Here is a 6826-nt window from a genome sequence, read left to right on the forward strand (position 1 = left end):
GCGCCGGCGTGCCCCGCCGTCGGTGCCCCGGCGGCCTCGGCCCGCCCTACGGGCGAGTGCCCGCTCGGGTGCGCCCGGGACCGGTGCCCGTTCGCCCGATTGGGGCTCCCCCTGAGCCACTGACCTTGGGGCCCCACCCCAGAACGTTTCTGTTAAAAAAATAATAATAATAAATAAATAATAAAATAGATAAAAACAATAAATAAAATTAATAAAACTAAAAATGATTTAATAAAATTATTAATTAATTAAGTAATTAATTAAGTTAATTAATCCGGTTAATTAAATTAATTAACTAGTTAAGTTTAATTAAACTGTAATTAGATTAACCTAAACCCTAATTAACCTAAATAGAGAATGACAGGTGGGTCCCATTGGACCCACATGTCAGGGTTGACTCAGTCAACCCCTGTTGACTGCTGACGTCAGCATGACATCATGCTGACGTCATAAATACATTTTTTGAATTAATTAAATAATTAATTAAATCCCAGAAATTGATAAAATCTTTAGAAAATCATATCTTTTAATCCGTAACTCGGATTAAATTATTTTCAACATGAAAGTTGCTCAGAACGACGAGACGATTCCGGATACGCAACCCGTTCGTCCGCCACACCCCCCTAACCTATCGAACTCGCAACTTTCCCCCTCCGGTTCCTCAGCCCGAAAACGCGAAACTCCGGGAATACTTTCCCGGATGTTTCCCCCCTTCGTCGGTATCACTTACTACCGCGTTAGGGCACACCGCACACCGCGTATTGCCTTGTTTTATTTTGTGATGCTTTGTTTGCTCTGTATTCATTATTTCTTCCCCCTCTTCTCTCCGGTAGACTACGAGACCGACGCTGCTGCTGACCAGTTCGACTACGGAGTTGACGACCCCTCTCTCTTGCCAGAGCAACCAGGCAAGCCCCCCCCCCCTTGATCACCAGATATCGCCTATTCTCCTCTATACTGCTTGCATTAGAGTAGTGTAGCATGTTACTGCTTTCGTTAATCCTAGTCTGATGCATAGCCTGACATTGTCGCTACATCTGTTGATACCTTACCTGCAATCCTAAATGCTTAGTATAGGATGCTAGTTTATCATCATCGGCCCTACATTCTTGTCAGTCCGCCTTGCTATACTATCGGGCCGTGATCACTTGAGAGGTGATCACGGGTATATACTATACATACATACATACTATACATATGGTGACTAAAGTCGGGTCAGCTCATTGAGTACCCGCAAGTGATTCTGACGAGGGGGCTGAAAGGACAGGTGGCTCAATCCCGGTAGAGGTGGGCCTGGGTTCCCGACGGCCCTCAACTGTTACTTTGTGGCGGAGCGACAGGGCAGGTTGAGACCACCTAGGAGACAGGTGGGCCTGGCCCTGTTCGGCGTTCGCGGATACTTAACACGCTTAACGAGATCTTGGTATTTGATCTGAGTCTGGCTACGAGCCTATACGCACTAACCATCTACGTGGGAGTAGTTATGGGTATCCCGACGTCGTGGTATCAGCCGAAGCACTTCAGACGTCAGCGACGGAGCGGCGCGCGCCGAATTGGACTGGAACGCCACTAGGCTAGGTCTGTTTTCGGCCGCCCTCGCAACGTGCAGGTGTGCTATGGGCGATGGGCCCAGACCCCTGTGCGCTTAGGTTAGACCGGCGTGCTGGCCTCTCTGTTTTGCCTAGGTGGGGCTGCGACGTGTTGATCTTCCGAGGCCGGGCATGACCCAGGAAAGTGTGTCCGGCCAAATGGGATCGAGCGTGTTGGGTTATGTGGTGCACCCCTGCAGGGAAGTTAATCTATTCGAATAGCCGTGATCTTCGGTAACAGGACGACTTGGAGTTGTACCTTGACCTTATGACAACTAGAACCGGATACTTAATAAAACACACCCTTCCAAGTTCCACAGACAACCCGGTGATCGCTTTTCCGCAGGGCGACGAGGAGAGGATCGCCGGGTAGGATTATGCTATGCGATGCGACTGGAGATGCGCTTGGAGATGCTACCTGGATATGCTACTTGGAGATGCTACTTGGAGGACTTCAATCTACTCTCTTCTACATGCTGCAAGACGGAGGCTGCCAGAAGCGTAGTCTTCGACAGGATTAGCTATCCCCCTCTTATTCTGGCATTCTGCAGTTCAGTCCACTGATATGGCCTCCTTACACATATACCCATGCATATGTAGTGTAGTTCCTTGCTTGCGAGTACTTTGGATGAGTACTCACGGTTGCTTTCTCCCCCCCTTTTTCCCCTTTTCCTTTCTTTCTGGTTGTCGCAACCAGATGCTGGAGTTCAGGAGCCAGACGCCACCGTCGACGACGACCCCTACTACACCGGAGGTGCCTACTACTACGTGCAGCCCGCTGACGACGACCTGGAGTAGTTTAGGAGGATCCCAGGCAGGAGGCCTGCGCCTCTTTCGATCTGTATCCCAGTTTGTGCTAGCCTTCTTAAGGCAAACTTGTTTAACTTATGTCTGTACTCAGATATTGTTGCTTCCGCTGACTCGTCTATGATCGAGCACTTGTATTCGAGCCCTCGAGGCCCCTGGCTTGTATTATGATGCTTGTATGACTTATTTATGTTTTAGAGTTGTGTTGTGATATCTTCCCGTGAGTCCCTGATCTTGATCGTACACATTTGCGTGCATGATTAGTGTACGATTAAATCGGGGGCGTCACAAGTTGGTATCAGAGCCGACTGCCTGTAGGAATCCCCCTTTCCAACTCCTTGGCCGAAGTTGAGTCTAGTCATTGCAAAACTTTTACTAACTTGGCTATGTGCCTTACGGGCCCACGTCGCCATTGGGTGGTATTAGGATCTTTTACTCCTCGTCTATACTCTGGGATTCTGATCTCTCTTCTATTCGGGTTAAATGATTTTGCTAAAAACAAAACTAACTTTAGGTTCTCGCAAGTACTTTCTCCCGGAGAGCCACTTGTTACCGACGACCGCCTGCTGCACCAGAAGATTCCGAAGATACTCTACGATGTGCTCTCGAGACTATGTGCCATCGCTTTTGCAATTCACTTCCATCGATAAATCCCTCTGGATAACTACTTACACCTATCGTTCATATTGTCATCCCCAGTTGCTCTTGTTATTACAAAATGTCCTGAAATACTCTTCGGTATTCCGAGAATTCTTTACGCTTACTGCCCTGCAGTTCCTTGCTGCATGAATACCCCTACGGATAATTACTCGCGCTTGCCGAGTATCCGCTCATCCTCAGTTGTTCTTGTGTTTCACAAAAGTCTTCAAAATAATATTCGATCTTCCGAAAATCCTCTGGAGCCTTGGCTCTTGAAATTCTTGCTTGCTTGCATTATGGATAATCCCATAAGTCTCATAGTCATATTGACATTCCTTGTCATTACCATTTTGAGTCTGTTGACTCAATATGTTTGCGAATACACGCAATCATCATTGATCCTTATAAATTACTTTTCCGGCTGAGCTGCCATTCTTTTTACTGGAATTGGTTCTCGACCAATCCAATTGTCTTTGATTGTACCCTACGGCTATTCAACTTATCCACCCCTAATCAGAGCGTTGCTTTTGATCCCTTGATTTGGAAATCATAATTCCTTTGCATTTGACAATTGAGTTAGTCAGTTGTTTCTATAATCTGCTTCCTCTAGTTGAGTACCGATGCTCACGTCAGTTCCCTTGTGGACCACCAGATCCTTTGTTGGATTTTATCTGACAACGCCCTTCATATTCAATAACCTTGTGAGCCCTTCCTCTGATACATAATGCCTTTGGTAAATTGTATCCTCTGCTCTCTTAACCATGCTCTGTCTTCGAGCTTGAGTTAATTACTTCTAAAGATTCTGGTATATGATTCTAAGATGCCCCGATGGGTTGAACCTATGCCTTCCTTAATAGATGTGAACTCGAAAGTTTTCACGGGTCATACTGCTCTGGTAATTCACCAGGTAGGTTTTGACACTGGAATCATTTTATCTAGGGCAGGAATGAAAGGTTATACATTGAAGAAGTGGGAGTCGACCTTGAACTCTGTGTTCATGCCCATGGACACGATGTAGATCTTATCATTAAAGCTTCTCTTAAATTAATTATTCCCTTGGTATAAGTTCTTATATCTGGGATCCGGCCTTTTGCAATCGTGGTTCTGACCATGTTCTCCTGTAAATACCTTTTCTCGGACAAGTTTAAGCACTTGTCTTCTACAAAGCAATACCCTATTCCAACCTCTACTTTGATCTGTCGTCGAGTATTACCCCCCTGGAATCTCGAGATTATCATGGAACTGCATAACTTCTTATGAGTTCTTCATCAAGTGCTACCTTCCCACTGATTCCAATTTTTCCACGGGCTCTGAGTTATTAGACACTCAAAGACACCGATAACTGAACCGAGTCCTCTCTACGGTTCAACAACTCTTCAGTAAGCTTCTATAAGTACGAGTTTGTACCCGATCACGCCATTCCTAGCCTGTTTGGCTATATCATTGTCGTGATGATCTTAACTGTGCAACCCGGCCCTTATTCTCAGAGCACCAATTTGCGACGATAGCTAAGCTTACGTCGATTTTCCTCGTCATACCCTTTCATCTTAAACAACAAGCTTGAGTTCGAGTTTGTGTCGTACCTATGGTTCCAATAACCTCTTGCTTCATCATTCTTTTGACTTGTTGTGATCGCGGATCGATTACATCTTCGTGGAATCTCTCGATAAATGTGTCATGATCACCATCTACATTCTGATGCTCTTCCAGGATATCAATTGAATTAATGATGAGATATACCATCCTTGCCCCTCGATGATTCCTATTCTCATCGACCACTTTATTGCCTTCCGTTCAACACAACTTGTTCGTGTTTTGTGTAAACCTTGAGATCACTGCTACCCAACAGTTGATCTTCCTTACCTCGGAAGTATTACCATCTCTTTTGTCAAGAATGTGGTGAGAATTTCACCACCTCTTAATAATTCTTGATATCATAATACTTCTTGCCATCTTCGTTCATTCCTTGGTCCCCGTATTGTTTTCAACCGGAATACCAACAATGGAGCTATGACTTGTGAAATCAAAACTTCTAGCAACCCTATTGCTTTGAAGTGAATGGGCGATAGTTCATTCTAAGTCTTTCGATAATTGAATCACCATTCTGACATTGGTCGTGCAACCCAACCCATATTTCGGGCGCACCTCTCAACCAATGTTTAATTGTGTATGTTTTCCTCGAGCATACTTCCTTATATCGTTTGATCTGACAAATGTTATCTCCTTGTTCACTTAATGGTGGAAATCCATCTTTTGGGAATCTCGGTGAATTGCCGTTGAGTTCACCAGACACCTCCTTGTCCTCTCCTTGGGTTAATGATGGACTCTTGTTAACGGAAATCACTTCGTAGTTCATTTCCCCGAGAATCTTACAATGCCATCTCGTCAATTTGCGTTGCACCTTTTCTTCTCAGGTATCCTATGTCTGAGGTATCCTGACACCAATCGGATCTGAATCTCGGTCAGATATGATGGTTGGGACAATTTTCCAAGAGTCATGAAGTTGATCCTTTGATGACCCGGTAACACGATGTCATGCCTAGCACCCCCCCCCCCCCGGCTGGAGGACCTATCATTATAGATTCCTTTTCAGCAAGGTTATCCATTCGTCCATGAGGAAATTGTAAGACTTATTCTACAAGTTATTCCTGATGGATCCTTCGTGTTACCCAAAGTCTGATCTTCACCTGAAGACCATGTCAATGCTATCTCGAAGCATGAAAATGGTACTCCGATTTTCAACAGGAACATTTGAAGCACGATGCTAAATTTTATTTATCATTTATCCTAACACCGTTGTATGGGTAATGTCATGAAAATTCTCCCCCGTACCTAAAGAGTTTTCTACATTATATCCTGCCACGGATATCATGCTCTGCTTGTCCTTGGGAAGGATATATCCCTGAATTATGTGTTTAAACATGTTTTCCTTTCCATTGTTCTGTTTAATATGATAATCATATTTTACTTTCCATTGGTTGTTTGAACCTTTCTTGTGATCTATATGATCTAAGCAGCAATATTCTGCTGCTTATGTAAACTCCTCGGTGTACAATTCTGTCAGAAAGACCCTGTTATTTTGGTGAGGACATTCCGGTAACCACCGATGGACGAGAACTTTGCCTATTGGTCCGCCTCGTTCAACGAGCAGGAAGATGGTTCTCTTCGTCCCTCGCCCTTGGTACCGACATTGTTGCCGACATAACTGTCAGGCTATACTCTAACATGCCTTGCTTACATGATTGTGCAAGACGTCACTGCCTTTCCTACTTTTATCCCACATGGTGGGCCCATAACCCACAGTTTCACAGGATCGAAACCTGACTCTCCTATACACCCTGTTGTCAAAGTTATTCCTCGAGCTTGACTTCGTATGTAATTCACGGGCCACATGCCTAGTAATCTGTTATGGTATCAGACGCAATACTTACTCTCGCTACTCTGAACCCCTTTCTCACTCTGGTTCAGACTTCGAGCAACTATCTATCCGCTTGGAACCTCTTATTGTACCTTCGTACCTTACTCTCGATGTATTTCATATGTTCAACTCGAGAGATAATCTTTTGCTCATTCATGGGTTAACCCCAGATTGTTTCCCTCAAAAGCATTCTGTCATAGCTGAGCTGCCCCTTATCCTTTCATAAGTACGATGGAGTTCCCGAAGAAAGGACGACAACTTTATCATGATGCATTGGAATAAATAGTTGAAGACATCAACGAAAGGGATTAACTTCTTCGAGAAGATCCATTAGAATATCGTAACCAAAACTTTCCCCCTTACTCCCCTCTTA

Source organism: Triticum dicoccoides, chromosome 1B, assembly GCF_002162155.2.
Source record: "Triticum dicoccoides isolate Atlit2015 ecotype Zavitan chromosome 1B, WEW_v2.0, whole genome shotgun sequence".
NCBI classification, from domain to species: Eukaryota; Viridiplantae; Streptophyta; class Magnoliopsida; order Poales; family Poaceae; genus Triticum; species Triticum dicoccoides.